This window comes from Nerophis ophidion, linkage group LG03, assembly GCF_033978795.1.
Source record: "Nerophis ophidion isolate RoL-2023_Sa linkage group LG03, RoL_Noph_v1.0, whole genome shotgun sequence".
NCBI lineage: Eukaryota > Metazoa > Chordata > Actinopteri > Syngnathiformes > Syngnathidae > Nerophis > Nerophis ophidion.
The window spans coordinates 44,177,035-44,192,975 of record NC_084613.1 but is presented as its reverse complement, the minus strand read 5'-3'; the positions used below and the strand labels follow the sequence as shown (position 1 = coordinate 44,192,975).

The window sequence follows — 15,941 nt, the reverse complement described above, 5'->3', positions numbered from 1 at the left end:
GTGTGGTGCATATTTGTAACAGTGTTAAAGTTGTTTAAACTGGCACCCTCAATGTGACCTGTATGGCTGTTGAACAAGAATGCCTTGCAGTCGCATGTGTGCGTCTGCAAAAGCCACATACAACACGGGACCTGACTGGTAAGCTGTTTGTGCAAGTTGTGGAGGGCATTAAAGACGGTGCCATCATAGCATGCCCTTATTTTTTTAGATTGGGTTTTACTCAGGAGACGTCCGAGGAAATAGTCACTCTGTAACCCATGAGTCTCCCGGACAAATTCAGGAGGAATTGTATGCGTGATGCTAATAAGGAACATTCATATAAAACTCACTGGCCGCACTAACATCAAACCTTCATATTTAATTGCAGGCCGCGTGTCTGAGACCCCTGGTTTATACATAGCACCAAGCAAAAAAAAAGGGAATCCTTTTTTTTTTTTTTTTTCTTTGTCATGAAAAAGGGACGTTTTTATCATGAAAAAGGGATGTGTTTGTGGTTGGTGGACTAATTGTGAGTGTATATTGTGTTTTTTATGTTTATTTAATAAAACAATTTGAAAAAAAAATTTTTTTTTTTGTTTTGTTTTGGGTTTTTTTATAAAAATTAATCAAAAATTCTTCTGCGGCCCGGGACCAATTGGGCCACGGCCCGGTACCGGTCCGCAGCCCGGTACCGGTCCGCAGCCCGGTACTGGTCCGCGGCCCGGTGGTTGGGGACCACTAGTCTAGAGCTCGGCAGAGTAAGTATTTAATACTCTTCCATATCAGTAGGTGCCAGCAGGTAGCTAATTGCTTTTGTAGATGCCGGGAACATGGTATGTCATGATCACAATATGCGGGAGGCAGCATGTAGGTAAAAAGGTATCCAACACTTAAACTAAAAATAAACAAAAGGCAAGTGCCGCTAAGAAAAGGCGTTGAAGCAAAACAAAACTAAAACTGAACTGGCTGCAAAGTAAACAAAGACAGAATGCTGGACGACAGCAAAGACTTACAGTGTGCGGAGCAGACAGCGTCCACAAAGTACATCCGTACTGTATATGGCATGACAATCAACAATGTCCACACAAAGAAAGAGTGCGTCCGAACAACTTAAATAGTCTTGATTGTAAAAACAAAGCAGGTGTGATGAATAGCATTCAAGGAAGACATGAAACTGCTACAGGAAAATACCAACAAAAGAAAAAAAGCCACCAAAATAGGAGCGCAAGTCACACAGGAAAACACTGAAAAAACTCAAAATAAGTTACGGCTTGACAGTACACCTACATCAGGGGTACCCACACTTTTTCTGCAGGCGAGCTACTTTTCAATTGACCAACTCGAGGGGATCTACCTCATTTATATATATATCATTTATATTTATTTATTTATGAAAGAGACATTTTTGTAAACAAGTTAAATGTGTTTAATGATAATACAAGCATGTGTAACACATATAGATGTCTTTCTTTCACAAAGACAAGAATGTAAGTTGGTGTATTACCTGATTCTGATGACTTGCATTGATTGGAATCAGACAATAATGATGATAACGCCCACATTTTCAAATGGAGGAGAAAAAAAGTTGTCCTTTCTGTACAATACCACATGAAAGTGGTTGGTTTTTGGCATCTAATTCATCCAGCTTCCATACACTTTACAAGAAAAACATTGGCGGCAAATTCCGTAGCTTGCTTGATTGACATTCACGGCACCCGAGGGTCTTCTGAGATGATGCTGGCTGCTGCCAGTTCATTATTATGAAAAAAATGACAGAGAGGAAGGCGAGAAACACTTTTTATTTCAACAAACTTTCGCGCCGTCCCTTCCGTCAAACCTCTAAAGGCCGACTGCACATTTCCTATCTTCACAATAAAAGCCCTGCTTCATGCTGCCTGCGCTAACAAAATAAGAGTCTCGGCTGGCGTGCACAAGTGATGTGCACGCCAGCCTTCTGAGGGATCGCTTGTGCACGCCAGTTTTCCGAGACTCTGTATTTAGTTAGCGCAGGCAGCATGAAGCAGGGCTTTTATTGTGAAGATAGGAAATGTGCAGTTGGCCTACAGAGTTTTGACGGAAGGTATGGCGCGAGAGTCTGTTGAAATAAAAAGTGTTTCTCGCCTTCCTCTCGGTCATATTTTCATAATAATGATCTTGCAGCAGCCAGCGTCATCTCACAAGACCCTCCGGTACCGTGAATGTCATTTAAGTGACGTCTTGATGAAGATTGATGATCACTAATTTTTATGTCTATTTTTTTTAAAAGCCTAGCTGGAGATCGACTGACACACCCCCCGCGGTTAACTGGTAGCTTGCGATCGACGTAATGGGCACCCCTGACCTACATAGAGACAAGAGCTATTGCGAGAACATTTTTTTTTGTTAATATCGGCTACTGAGTTAAAAAATGTTTATGTTTTCTGCTGGTGGTGCGCCTCAGAATTTTTTCAATGAAAAAAAAGTGTTTTGCCTCAAAAAAGGTTGAAAAGCACTGACATATCGTGTTAAACAATGCCAGCTAAGATTGATCTGAGAGCCAGATGCAGTCATCAAAAGAGCCACATCTGGCTCTAGAGCCTTAGGTTCCCTACCCCTGCCCTAGAACAACCGAATTTCAGAAAACACCACAAAAATACCAATAAGACATACATGTCACACATTGGCCATTGAAGTCAATTATAATCTTGGTGCGTGTGTGCACAGCCACAAAGTCATGTGGATATCTAAAACAGTCTCTACGAACACACAGCTCTAATTGATTGGCCCTCCAATCTCCTTTAGAATACCAATAAAGACCTCAAGCATATGTTCACCAGCCACATGCACTATGAATGCAGCGCTCGCACTAAGCTTTAGATCCCTCCTTGATCCCCACTACATCCTGCACAACCGGCCTCTTGTTTAAGCGGAAAAAAAGCTCAGACAGGGGGAAGAAAGTAGTTGATGGGCTTTGCTTAGATTTCTGCAGTGGCCAAGAAGTACAGTAGAGAGTTTGCAGCTGTCAGCCATGTCTAATATTGTACTCACACAGTACAGGGAAACCTATGCAGTTGTACAGTAGAGAATTCTACCAAGACTTATGAGGAAACTCATAATGGAATGTGATACCACTACAGTTGCGTACTAAGTGAGAAAAAAAGAAAATATCTTTAAAATTAGCATTCACTTACAGAGTCCAGGAAAAAACATGAATGGTTTTTTTTTATCGCCCGCTCATAAGTGTAAGGAGATGGTATGCTGCTGTGTCACGGTTTAATATATATATATATATATATATATATATTTAGTGAATTATATTTATACAGCGCTTTTCTCAAGTGACTCAAAGCGCTTTACATAGTGACACCCAATATCTAAGTTACATTTAAACCAGTGTGGGTGGCACTGGGAGCAGGTGGGTAAAGTGTCTTGCCCAAGGACACCACGGCAGTAACTAGGATGGCACAACCGGGAATCGAACCTGCAACTCTCAAGTTGATGGCACGGCCACTCTACCAACCGAGCTATTTCTAAGTCTATGAGTTTGAACTGATTAGGCCTACTCGGTTGGATGACAGGCGAAATGTCTTCTGGGACAGACCAAACAGCCCAGTTGCGATCGAGTGAATGCCCTGAGATTCCCATGAATTAATAATGTACTGTTATCATATTTCAGTTGATGTTGATAAGAAATTGTGGGGAGGCGTGGCCGACAGACCGACAGCGAGGCAGGGCACGCCAGGGCCCACTCCAAGATGGCGGCAAGGAGCCGTGGCCGGCGGGCCTGCGGCAGTGCGGGGCGCGCCGGGATCGACGCCGTAAACAAGATCAGGTGCGTGGATCACCCACCTAGGCACAATCATCTAATCTCCTTGCAATGTGTAAAAGGGCAACAGCAGAGGACAACGGGGCAGAAAGAGTTGGAAAGGCAGAAGCGGACGCTGAGCGCAAGAGACGGAGAGCCAAAGGTAAACACCGACACGGAATGCTGAAAAGCAAGCGAAAGAGCGAGCAGGCACACGGAAGGCTGAAAAGCGACCCAACGGAAGACGCAACTTTATTGAAAAATAAAGTCAAACCTGCTCGCAGTAATGTCAGTCCTTGGTGGTCTTTGGAACCTGCACGACAGCGAGAGACTGTCACAGAAATATATATACAGTATATATATTGTTTTTAATGTCCTGACAAAATCGCATTAACAGGAAGTAATTTTCCTTCCACCATATGCAACAACCTGTGTCTATCTTCTCAACATCAAAATATATAAAAACTATAAATACACGGTACTGTAGGTGTTAGGAAAATATGAGGAGTTAGTAAACAACATAAGCCTAGCAAAGAAAAAATTTACCAGTTGACTAAGTGTCTAAGTATCGTTGTATATCTACATAAATGATTAGTAAATGTTAAGCATAGATTTTTGCATAAAATAAGTGACATGGTGTGTCTTTTGACAACTCATGTTGGTAGCGTATGGATTATTTCCAAAAAGAATCAGTATTGGCAACATCAAGCTGTATATAAATTGGAATAATAATGTTAAGAGCATTTGGAGTAAACCATTGTAAACTTACAGTATTTCAACCATTATGTCATCCTGTTCCCATGTAAACAACAGCACAATTCAGCATTCTTTCATTGAGGTATACATTTTAGCGTATGGTTCTTAAATGGTGCATCTAGTCACACAGCTCTGTCTGAGTGTTGATTGGCAAACAGAGAAAAGATCAGAAAAATATGACATTTAAAAAAGTATGCAGCGTATTACAATGCAGAAGTTCACAACACTGAGTCAGGTTAGACCAGGGGTGTCAAACTCATTTTTAGATCGGAGGCCACATGGAGAAAAATATAATCCCAAGTGGGCCGAATGGTAAAATCGCGGCACGATAACTTAAAAATAACTTTAGATTGTCTTCTTTGTTTCACAATAAAAACAAGCACATGTTGAAAATGTGCAAATCATAATGTTGTGTTTTTTACACTTATATATTTGCGGTTAATAGTATTCCATCTTTATATGTCGTTATTTATATTTCCTGAATACATTATGTGATAATGTTCATCAGTCAACTCATTGGTGTTCATTTTGAAATTATCAAGATGAAAAAATGACATCAAAATCAAATTACAGTATGTTATTTGTGTGGTTTGATCATTTTTCTCGAATGATGTACTAACATCATGTGGTTTATTTTGTAAATATGTAGCATTATCTACATAGATAAGAAATAATTGCTTTTGCGACATCCAGTGGACACATTTAGAACTGCTGTTTCTTTTATTTTCTTTCTTTCAAAAGTTTCAGGGTAATTTTTATACTTAGCAAACTCATCCCGCGGGCCGGATAAAACCTGTTCGTGGGCCTGATCCAGCCCTCGGGCCGTACGTTTGACACCCCTGGGTTAGACTGTCTTTGTGCTATAATGTCACACTATTTAACTGTGGCCAGTCATGCCACCTACATACCGATAGAACTGCAGTGAACTTGGTAAAAATGTGGCCCACATGCTCTTCAGCATGATGTGTAACCCTTTAGGAAAGAATAATAAGTAGCAAAAGAGCATAGAATGTGCTGGTGGAGGTTCTCAATGCACTGGGTCGTCACCAGAAGACTCCTGTATATCCTTGAAAAAACTGTGAGTTTCACGTTTCCCGCTGGGGCAAAGCAGCCCAATTATCCCGTGTGACTATGCAGTGCCACGAGTCGGTGGTAATGTGCACAGAGTCAACACCCTTTTCAGATGGAGCATGCTGGTAGGGTTTGACCTCCATATACCTTCACGCCCCCTGCAGGTCAGAAAAGACAGCGCTGACCTCAGTTAACCTCAGGCTATGTGTGTGTGAACCTTTTATCAGCATAGTACTATTTTTATTATCACTTTTATGCAGACTATATGATCTCATGCATATACATGTGTAGACTGAACCCTTGATACAGTTTCATCTTAATGTCGATACACAAAAAGGTAATACACACAGCAACATGAAAACAAACTACATTCAAAAAAGCTTCTGCTTTCCTATTTCGGGGTTTTCCTTGTGTGGGCTTGATTTTTGGCACCACACTATCCCCATGACATGGCTGCAAAAACAAACATGTTCCATTCACAGATTTTTGCAACAGATTCCTAAAAAATGCAGAAAACTCCCTCATATAGTCTTAAAAAACAACAGAGCAGTAGTGTCAGATACAGAATGTGTTGCAGTAGTGGATTACTAAAAACTGTAAATGATTCCTACCATATGGATTTTATTGACCAGTGTTTTTACAGTGAACTACCAAGATCCCCCTATATTAAAGAGTATCTGGTGATTTTGCAGTAGATTTTTCAAAATAGCAAAGCACTCGTGTCCTATACAACATCTATGACCAACACTTTTGCAGTAGGTCGTAATAAAACAGCACTCTTGTTATACAGAGAGGATCTTTGATTTTTCAATAGTTTTCATCCAATAAATAAAGGGTTTGAATTTTCTCTACAACCAACATTGGGCCTGATCTAATAAAGGTTTGTGTGCCCTAAAACACATGCAAACTTGGTAGAACAAGCAAAGGTAATCTGCCAAACTTGTGCACAGAGGATTGTGTCTCTTAAAGGGGCCCTATTATGCAAAACCATCTTTTCTAACTTGATGTACAAACCCCGTTTCCATATGAGTTGGGAAAATGTGTTAGATGTAAATATAAACGGAATAAAATGATTTGCAAATCCTTTTCAACCCGTAATCAGTTGAATATGCTACAAAGACAACATATATGATGTTCAAACTGATAAACATTTTTTTTGGGCAAATAATCATAACTTTAGAATTTGATGCCAGTAACACGTGACAAAGAAGTTGGGAAAGGTGTGAATAAATACTGATAAAGTTTAGGAGTTCTTATCAAACACTTTTTTGGAACATCCCACAGATGTGCAGGCTAATTGGGAACAGGTGGGTGCCATAATTGGGTAGAAAAGTAGCTTCCATGAAATGCTAACTAATTCACAAACAAGGATGGGGCGAGGGTCACCAATTTGTAAGCAAATTGTCGAAAAGTTTTAGAACAACATTTCTCAACGAGGTATTGCAAATAATTTAGTGATTTTACCATCTACGGTCCGTAAAATTATCAAAAGCTTCAGAGAATCTGGAGAAATCACTGCACGTAAGCGATTATATTACGGACCTTTGATCCCTCAGGCGGTACTGCATCAAAAAAACGACATCAGTGTGTAAAGGATATCACCACATGGGCTCAGGAACACTTCAGAAAACCACTATCAGTAACTACAGTGGGTCGCTACATCTGTAAGTGCAAGTTAAAACTACTATGCAAAGTGAAAGCCATTTATCAACAACACCGAGGAACGCCGCCGGCTTCGCTGGGCCCGAGCTCATCTAAACTGAACTGATGCAAACTGGAAAAGTGTTCTGTGGTCTGACGAGTCCACATTTCAAATTATATTTGGAAACTGTGGACATGGTGTCCTCTGGAACAAAGAGGAAAATACCCATCCGGATTGTTGTAGGCGCAAAGTTCAAAAGCCAGCATCTGTGATGGTATGGGGGTGTATTAGTGCCCAAGGCATGGGTAACTTACACATCTGTGAAGGCATCATTAATGCTGAATGGTCCATACAGGTTTTGGAGCAACATATGTTGTCATCCAAGCAACGTTATCATGGACATCCCTGCTTATTTCAGCAAACAATGCCAAGCCACATGTTACAATAGTGTGGCTTCATAGTAAAAGAGTGCGGGTACTTTCCTGGCCCGCCTGCAGTCCTGACATGTCTCCCATCGAAAATGTGTGGCGCAATATGAAGCGTAAAATACGACAACAAGACCCCGGACTGTTGAACAACTTAAGCTGTACATCAAGCAAGAATGGTAAAGAATTCCACTTTCAAAGTTTCAACAATTAGTTTCCTAAATCCCAAACGTTTATTGAGTGTTGTTAAAAGAAAAGGTGATGTAACACAGTGGTGAACATGTCCTTTCCCAACTACCTTGGCACGTGTTGCAGCCATGAAATTGTAAGTTAATTATTATTTGCAAAAAAAATAATAAAGTTTATGACTTTGGACATCAAATTTCTTGTCTTTGTAGTGCATTCAATTGAATATGTGTTGAAAAGGACTTGCAAATCATTGTATTCCGTTTATATTTACATCTAACACAATTTCCCAACTCATATGGAAACGGGGTTTGTATGTGTATTTGGGATCTCCATATTCCCCCAAAAAATGAAACCAAACTGTAAAGGCATTGCAGAAATATTTATTAAATAAACTTGCCTTTCGTTCTGTTTCCGCCCAAACGAGCTGTTTGGAATTTGCTCTTATGTGAGGTTTTTTGCCCTATCTTGTCCGTGGATGGTAAAGTTTTACTCAGAGAGTAGTCCGACGCTGTAGTCAATAAGCTCCATTTTTACTGTCCTCTTGTTGTGGAGCAGACTGGCTCATACATGCACATGCATGCTAAAATCCTCTGTGTAAAGCTCCAACTTAAATCTGTCAGTAGACTCGCTATAAAAGAGCGAAGTGGAGCCACGTACATTAGACCGCCCACAAAACGGCGCATCCTAAAGATATGGTTATGGTCTGTAAACAGCTTGAAAATGGTCTGTAAAGCAAAAATATATGCAAAATGTTGACGAACGAACAATCATTACATGTTATTTAGCTAAGTGGTTCTCAAATGGGGGTACGCGTACCTCTGGAGGTACTTGAGGTTATGCCAACGGGTACGTGAGATTTTTTTTAAATATTCTAAAAATAGCAACAATTCAAAAATCCTTTATAAATATATTTATTGAATAATACTTCAACAAAATATAAATGTAAGTTCATAAACTGTGAAAATAAATACAACAATGCAATATTCGGTGTTGACAGCTAGATTTTTTTGTGGACATGTTCCATAAATATTGATGTTAAAGGTTTTTTTTTTTATGAACAAATGTTTAGAATTAAGTTCATGAATCCAGATGGATCTCTATTACAATCCCCAAAGAGGGCACTTTAAGTCGATGATTACTTCTATGTGTAGAAATGTTTATTTATAATTGAATCACTTGTTTATTTTTCAACAAGTTTTTAGTCATTTTTATATCTTTTTCTCCAAATAGTTCAAGAAAGACCACTTCAAAAGAGCAATATTTAGCATTGTTATACAATTTAAAAAATCAGAAACTGTATCAGTGCTGTATTTTACTTCTTTATCTCTTTTTTTTTCAACCAAAAATGCTTTGCTCTGATTAGGGGCTACTTGAATTAAAAAAATGTTCACAGGGGGTACATCACTGAAAAAAAGGTTGAGAACCACTGATTTGGCTCACAAGAAGGTGTTCTAAAGGTATAAAATAGTCATAATATGACCCCTTTAACTGAGCAGAATGAATAATCAGAAGACATACTGATCATCAGAACGCCCATAATAGTCGGAGGAGAAGATGCAACTAAAACTACTCAGCACACGCAGTGTGATTTATCAAGGCTGAAACTGTTTTGCGGATGCTATATTGCATCTTCATTTAACACGTCTGAAAAGTACATACAAACTGACACAGTTATGCACATGGCTGTGAGAAAAGAGATGCTCATGCTAAAAAGACAGAAGGTTAGACACACAGTAAATTCTACAGTGTAAAATAAACACTTAAAGAATTAAATTTAACACTATTCAAACGTCTATTTGGTCCTAACCTTAGTTGGTGTTAAATTTACCCTTTCCATAGTGTTAAATTTATAGAGTTAAATGAACACTAAATAGAGTCAAAATTGTAACACTGTGGAGTGTTGTTCAACCTATTACTCTTGAGTAGTGTTGATAAATTAACTCTTCTGTGGTGATAATTGTACACCAAGTTAAATGTATTTGCTCATTAACACTGCTTTGGTGTTGAAATACAACTCTGATAAGGTTTGATAATACACTAATATGATGATTATTCACTCCCTTGCAGTGAAGAAAAACATGTTTAGTAAACAGTAAAAATGTGCTAACATTGCAGTGATTATAAAACCACACACTATTTCTGAAAAAAAACAAAAAAAATGGTGCACATTCTACTTGATTTACTCTTGTGCAGTGTCAAATTAAGTCTCACCAACTTTGTCGTGTAAATAGCAAGTGAGTGCGAAACACATTAATAATACGTTTAGTAACCTTTATTTTTTGTCAGGCAGGATAATCAACTTTAGGGACAGAATACAGAAAGGGTGACCTTAGGTCTGCATAAAATGGCAATATGGGACAACATACAATGTGGAACACAATGTTCCATACGCCATGTGAACATCAAATGGTTTGGAGTAAGGCATGAATGTGTACATGTTGTGGAGCATGGTGTGGTATGATGTCGCAAACACAAAGTGTGCTTTAAACAGTTCATCAAAAGCACCAAGAGAGGAGTGTGACCTGCAAGGTATGACATTCTTGTCGAGAATTATGAAGAACTGGTGGATTTTATTCATCCTCAACCAGGAGATAGGGTTGAGTGATGGTAGTAATGGTGTCAAGATGTTCTTGGATGCTTGTTCCAATCTATGGAGAGAAGAATAAAATAATCGACATGATTGTGGTTATATAATAGAAATGATTACATTAATTATTGTAAACTAAATATCCTTCATTAGAAAACAATACAAACATTCTTGAAGACCACAAGATGCTTCTCAGCCTGGGATGCAGAAACATTTCCTGGCCTCTTCCGACCTAGAGCAGTTGGTGGGATCAAGTGTAAGAGCAGCAAAATCCATGAGAGGTCACTGTCCCAACCTGAAACAGAACAAGTTTGATAGCCTAAATTTTGAACATACTTCCTCATTTAAGTGAATGTATCCTTACAAACATTTTACCAAAGTCAACGTTTACTTCAGCCCCATCCTCAGTCATTGGTACTTTAACTTTAACTCAGGAGGGTCAGCTGCCATCAGGAGTTCCTCAAGCTCAAAGACGGAGGGAAGCTTTCTGCATTGTTGGATGATCTTCTTTTTGAATGTGGTTGGCCACTTCTCCAGAAACTTGCCTAATTAATCCTCTACAAACATTAGAACAAAATCCTGTTCAACCTGTGGTGGGAAGTTAGGTACCAATTTTAAAATTACACAGTAAACGACAGTTAAAATGTGCAATAGTTGTACAACATTAATACAGAAAATGTTGAGATAATTACCAAGTCTTTGATGTCTTCAAAATTAGGAAAATAAGATAGAATGTTGCTTGACCATGTTTTGCCGATGGGCAAATGTCAGCTTCATCTTTTTGATGACCATGTCCACGCCAGCCCAATGTTTCATCAGTGACATGGCTTCCTTGCACTCATTTTCAGACATGACAATCTCTGGAATGAATTGGGTAACTCGTCCAACAGTTGGTCCTCTCAACTTGTCTTCATCGGATGGTCCTTCCACCAAAGTTAAACAATATGGGGACATACGACTCATGACAATCACATACAGTTCAAAACACTTTGTCAGCTGAATGGTACCCAACTTTTATGAAAAAATATTTGGCTATTGGCTGAAAAGCATTGCAACAAATGCAACAAAACCAATAAGTGCTCATATGACTATTCTATTCAATACATTTTTCAAAAATAATATAGGATTACCTCCAAATGATGATCGCCTTTCTTTAGCACTGCATCTCTAAATAGTTTTAATTCTCCAGGCCAAATACCCAGTACCACTGTTGCTATCATAAAAATGTTCCTTTGAAAGAATTGCAAAAATAGGCACTATTAGTCACAACATACTTTGGCACGACTCAAAATAAAGACAATAACAACAATTAAGAGTGTGTAATTCACATAGCCATTTTTGGAAAATGGGTCTCTGAGGTTGGGGAACAAGTTCACAATTCCTTGTGCATACATTTCCTTCACCTGTCTTGACGGAGATGTTCTTAAAAAAAAAATCACATTCAAGTTTATTCGTTATACACAAGTTTTATAAGATGTAGTGAAATGTTTATTATTTACTCTAGTTTTAAAATTACTCTGAAACCTAAATAAGAACACATGTGCCAATCAAAACCAATAAACAACTTACCCATTCTTCTCCGTCATCTCAGCTGCCAGTATATTCACCAATTTTCTTCTGCTCTGTTCTGTCAAGGACTTAGTTCGGTTGTATTCATTTATTATACATTCTCCACCCGATTTCTTGGTAAGAATGGATTTCACCAGCTGAAATAAAAATATCAAACAAAAATATAAAACAATTTAAGAAATCTATATTTAGTACAATACAATGTTAAAATCTGGACATAACTTAAACATAGCCCTCATACGATGGAATTTAAGATCATTGTTCGAACCATTTTAAACCTTGTTCAATAGAAAGCATTAGAGCCTGTATGAAGTCTTACTTGCATAGCTTCAGAGTCCAGCCTCTGACGCTTTCTGGTAGGAGTGTCTTCAAGGATGATAGTATCTGAGTCCAATGAACAAACGGATGATTGGGAATTTGGTGAGGTTACCATGGAGACAGATTCTAACCACCATCGCAAAAAGGAGAAAGAAGACATGTTGGACACAATTTGCTCATAATCTAATGGAGAATATCGGTTTGCTTTGAAAACAAAAGCTACTTAGCTTGATTATGAATAAAGATTTACCTCTTCTCACTATTGGAATAAAAATGTTAATATAGCTTACAAATTTAAAGCGGTAACAAACCTGCTTTGTATTTGATGGTTAGTATCCCAGTGGATGGATCTTTCACAATTTCCTCAAAAACATCATCATCTATTTCAGTCCCTGAACTGTCAACAACTTTGACACCTTCTGTTACAGCTGGGACACCGAATTTGGCAAATGCTAGGGAACAGAAAAAAAGCAGAAACCAACAGATCATTTGATATATTTTTAAAATGAGTTTCAAATCAGTTATTTTGAAGCGAAACATACAGCCGAAGTTGAAAGGCCCAGTCAAAAGAAATACTGTATACAAAAATATAACAAACATGATCATTAGAAAAACCTAATGACTTGGTACTCCTATATATAATTTCAAATAGAGCTACCAAAAAAAAAGGGCCAACAAATGTGAAACTGCACACTCAATTCAAAAAACACATCAAATTAAACATGATTTGTGATACCTGTAATCTTATCTGCATATCTTCACGCTGGTAATCTAGCAGGTGATTGTTTAGTAACCTCACCATTAACAATGTAGAAGCAAAAATATTTACACACACACCTCATGATTTTGTGCTCTGGCCACCCACGCTCAATAGTGCCTAAACCAGGGTTACTCACTATTTTTTTCGCCACATCTCCAGAGCGGTTAGTGCGTCTGCCTCACAATACGAAGGTCCTGCAGTCCTGGGTTCAAATCCAGGCTCGGGATCTTTCTGTGTGGAGTTTGCATGTTCTCCCCGTGAATGCGTGGGTTCCCTCCGGGTACTCCGGCTTCCTCCCACTTCCAAAGACATGCACCTGGGGATAGGTTGATTGGCAACACTAAATTGGCCCTAGTGTGTGAATGTGAGTGTGAATGTTGTCTGTCTATCTGTGTTGGCCCTGCGATGAGGTGGCGACTTGTCCAGGGTGTACCCCGCCTTCCGCCCGATTGTAGCTGAGATAGGCGCCAGCGCCCCCGCGACCCCAAAAGGGAATAAGCGGTAGAAAATGGATGGATGGATGGATCTCCAGAGCATGATTATGTACATTTTACATATTAAATATTCTTTTCACATAATGTTTGAAATTGTCCCACATCTTAAGCAAAAACGAAGTCTGAGGTGGCTAGCATTTAAGCTAGAATTCACTGGGTGACATTAGCCCTTTTAGAATACCATATTTTTCAGATACAAAACCGTACACAAATAACTTCATTACATATTGAGCAACAATATAAAGTAAATTCTGACATGATGCTACAAATTACAAATAACTGATTTAGTAAGAGAGGAGAAGCAACTTACCACAGTCCTTAAACATTCAGAAAATGGCTTCCAGAACATTCTTCAGGGTGTGGACACGAGGAGGGGCTGGAGGGTGGGGCTAATCAGTGTACCTTTAACACTGTGTTCAACGATGGAAATCAACACCAACACTGGGGGGCGTTTTACTCCAGCTGTTGTTGTAATAACTCTGATAGATATAATCCATGTCAACACTGCATATTTAACACTGAGGATTTAACTGTGTGGGAGCCAGAAAAACAAAAAGGAACTTTAGCATGGAAGCTAGAGGACAACAAATAGAAAAACTGGAAATAGCTATGGCTAACAAAAACAGCTTACCGCTACGACGACCAGGACAAGATGTAGCACGACAGGTAATAGCTGAAATGATGCCAGACACGACAGGTAGCAAAGACACAAGAGTGACATGAGGCAACGACAACACAATACAATGATCCAGCAACTGACACAAGACAAAGGAGGTACAAATAGGAGCCGGCTGATTGGCAACAGGTGTGGCCAGATGCCAATCAGCCGCAGCTGAGGGGGAACACAGCACTCAGGGAACAAGACAGGAAGCTGACAAAATAAGAGCACTAGACAGGAAATACTAAACACACTGAGGAGGAACACAGCACTCAGGGAACAAGACAGGAAGCTGACAAATTAAGAGCACTTGACAGGAACTAAAAGACAGGAAATACTAAACACAGGAAACAGACAAATGCAGAGGAAAAAACTAAAACATAGACAAACTGTCAGGGGCAAGCCTGACATATATTGAGTATTCATGTATGTTTTAAAAACCTTTTTAATTCTCCAGTGTCAGTTTCTTATCCACCATCATTTCTTAACTAAACTTTTAATGCTCTCAAGCTCTTTACCCCCTCTCTGTTATCTAAATTAGTGCTTCACAGAAAAACCAAGCTAAGTTGGATTCTTTTGAAAACGCTGTCTTGACCTATGAAATCCTCCGGTGGAATGAAATGAAAGCATGGCGTGAAGGTGGAGAGAGGACTTAACTGATTTGAGCTTCAGGTCAGAGGAAGCACAAGGAGTTGTGGGGAGAGAAAATCAAACCTGGATAACATCACTGTCAGTAAGTTTTACTCTTCTTTTTAGGATAATAGTGACGTACAAGTCATCTGTGAAAATGTACCTGATGCCCGCATCCCCAGTGTTTTGCTTCTAGCTCCCAACTCTCAACCGAGAATTGCTGTATATTTGGTTTGATCTACATTCTGCTTGTTAGCTAGCAGCTGTTAAAGTCTTCCTCTTGCTGAACAAACGAGGTGAAAACAAACAAACCCCAGGCTCGATCGGGCCGCGTGCAGCGCGTAGGGTGTTGCACGCTCTGCTAGCTATGCCCCGGCAGCGAGCCTTCACCATGCACCAAATTAGAACCCCCACCACCGGACCGACAGCTGGCGACAGTCTTCAGGGAATGCCAATTAAGTTTGTAAAACATTTAGACAACAAAACTGTACAAGAAAGGGGAAGAAAACATCCTATTGAGGCGCTCGTCCTTGCAACTCCCACAAGTCCTCACCGTGACCTACACTGCCCCACATTAGAAAACCAAAAAACCAGTACAGTGCCAAGAGAGCCACGGATAAACTCAGAGAAAAACCTACAAATCTAATCAAAGTCATTCATGCTCTTACAGTCACATTGACGCATTAAGGGTTGATGTTTTATCAATAATGTCAACACTTAGACTAAAACCATATCTAGCTTTTTGACTTTTTGAAGATGAGATACTTTGATAATTTATCGAGATGAAAAAAACTCAAATATACATCCATTTTCTACCGCTTATTCCCTTTTTGGGGTCGCGGGGGGCACTGGCGCCTATCTCCGCCACAATCGGGCGGAAGGTGGGGTACACCCTGGACAAATCGCCACCTCATCGCGGAACTCAAACATAGTTTTGTTTAAAAAATTGTCTGTTTTTTTTAGTACCAACAGGTTTTATATTGATAAAAATGATACAGCTGAGATATATGTTTATATATAGTCAATATATAACTTATCAGATATGCCAATCTCATTTCTAATACTAATTGTGTTGGTAA

At 39.2% G+C, this 15,941-nt stretch overlaps 1 long non-coding RNA gene across 2 annotated transcripts; it reads right to left on the bottom strand.

Moving 5' to 3' along the window:
• Positions 1–10,118: 10,118 nt before the first annotated feature.
• On the bottom strand, positions 10,119–12,139 carry LOC133548764 (uncharacterized). 2 transcript variants are annotated; one of them, XR_009805946.1, is made up of 7 exons: positions 12,003–12,138; positions 11,837–11,855; positions 11,564–11,663; positions 11,126–11,356; positions 10,809–11,021; positions 10,601–10,728; positions 10,119–10,494 (listed from the first exon to the last, which is right to left on the bottom strand). It is a non-coding gene; the product is annotated as an uncharacterized LOC133548764 (long non-coding RNA). The 2 variants fall into 2 exon arrangements; XR_009805947.1 differs by having other exon boundaries at positions 11,564–11,855; positions 12,003–12,139.
• Between the last annotated feature and the right edge of the window lie 3,802 nt (positions 12,140–15,941).